Source organism: Adiantum capillus-veneris, chromosome 2, assembly GCF_014529385.1.
Source record: "Adiantum capillus-veneris isolate H3 chromosome 2, ASM1452938v2, whole genome shotgun sequence".
Lineage (NCBI taxonomy): Eukaryota > Viridiplantae > Streptophyta > Polypodiopsida > Polypodiales > Pteridaceae > Adiantum > Adiantum capillus-veneris.
The window spans coordinates 120999765-121001760 of record NC_140932.1 but is presented as its reverse complement, the minus strand read 5'-3'; positions in this window follow the sequence as shown (position 1 = coordinate 121001760).

Sequence of the window (1996 nt, the reverse complement as noted above, 5' to 3'; positions counted from 1 at the left end):
ACCTTCTCCATCATTTATGCACTCTACAAAGTGGTATCAGAGCTCAATTTAAAGAGCTACAGTGAATACATAGATTTTCGCAGCTTTGGAAAACAGCCAAAAAGAGAGGTTTTTTGGTCATAACTCCCTCACCAGAACTCGAAATACAGTGATCCAAGAGTCTATCTTTATGTTTTTGGGCATTTCGGACGCATTGGCATACTCAGATTTACCAAAATCTGCAACAAATTGTTTTGCAACAAACAACCATCTCACACAGGCATAGGAGATTTCTAGTTTTGCACTCGACATTAGATTTATAGGTTACAGGTGAAGAATTCAGCATTTACACAGGTTTTGGAGAGCGACATAGAGCTTTTGCATCATGATATTGTGTTATCAAAGATTATGTTTGGTTGTTGTGGGTCCGTTATGGACAACCGTCTATGTAAGAAAGCTTGTGCGAAGAAGTTGAGGCAGTTATATTGTCAGATTGAGTACTTTGTGTTTATGTATGGATATGTGGTTATATTGTCAAATTGAGTACTTTGTAGTTATGTATGGATATGCGATTAGGTACTAGAGAGAACCCCCAACTGGCCCTGCTAAAGACCTCATATGCGGTTTACAACTATGGGATGAAGGTGGATGTATGGATATGTGGTACAGGACAACGTATGTATTGCATTTGCATACAGGTCCATGTGGGCATTGTTTTAGAGTATTTATGCATAGTATTGAGTTAGTCTGTGGCAAAGTGAGTCAATGGTTTTTCCCTTGGAAGTAAGAGATTTTCTGTCAGTGTTTCTGAGAACTTTAGTTGAGATTGTCACTTGAGATATTGTCCAAATACAAACGAAACTCTGCCAAAATTTTGTCAAAATCCTTTGGAAGCAATTGAGAAAGTGCAGATGGCAGAAAGTTCAACTCAAGTCACACAGATTGTTGGAGAGAAGCTAACCAAAGAGAACTACATCATATGGTCTTACACGATGGAGAACTTTATCATGGGCAAAGGTTTATGGGACTACATTACAGGTGAACAAGAGTGTCTCGAGGTTGGTTTGGAACCAAACAGAGAGAATGTTGAAGCATATAAAACATGGAGTAGAATCTTACAAGAAGTGGATTGAGAATTCAAGGAAAGTGATGCATTGGATTTCATTATGCATTAGTGACTTCTTTATACCACATGTGAAGAAGGCTCAATCTCCAAAGGAAGCATGGGAGATACTAGCAAGGATGAACAGCTCCAATACATAACCACAAAAAGTTCACTTGAAGCAAAGTTTACATTGTGTATGGCGAGGAAATAGATCCATATCAGATTATGTGATAGAGATAAAGCAAATACAAGAAGATCTTGCGAGCATTAATGTTGAAGTTCCAAATTATGATTTAGTTTCAATGACATTAAATGGTTTGGGACCGGAATACAAGTCATTGGATACATCTATATCTGTTCGAGGACACATGCCTGAGTTTGAAGAGTTAGTAAACCTTTGTTTGCAAGAAGAGGTGAAGTTAGGCAAGTCAGGTCCTTCTACATCAAAAAACAATCAGAGATTAAGTTTGTTAATCTAGAGGTCGTGGAAACAATAGAGGTGGAAGAGGAAACTATGGTCATGGTGAAACAATGCTGGAAGAGGTCAATGGAAAAACCAACAAAGTCAAAGTTACAATGACTACATCCATAGAGACAGGGGGAGAGCTCAACCTCGTGGATGTGGAGGTGGATGATTTGTACATCCTCAAAGAGATGGATACTATAAGAGATGTGGCATTTATTGTCACTTTGAAAGAGAATGTTACACAAGCCTAAATCAAAATCGTGATCGTGGTGGAAGAGGTCGAGGTTATGAAAGACATGGAGGAAACTTTGTTGGATACAATCCTCATGATCAAAATATATATGACAATAGATTGAGTGGACATTTATTTCCTATGGAGCATGTAGTTGGAAGCATGGTGGAGCCACATCATACAGATGATTGGTATTTAGATAGTGGTGCCACAA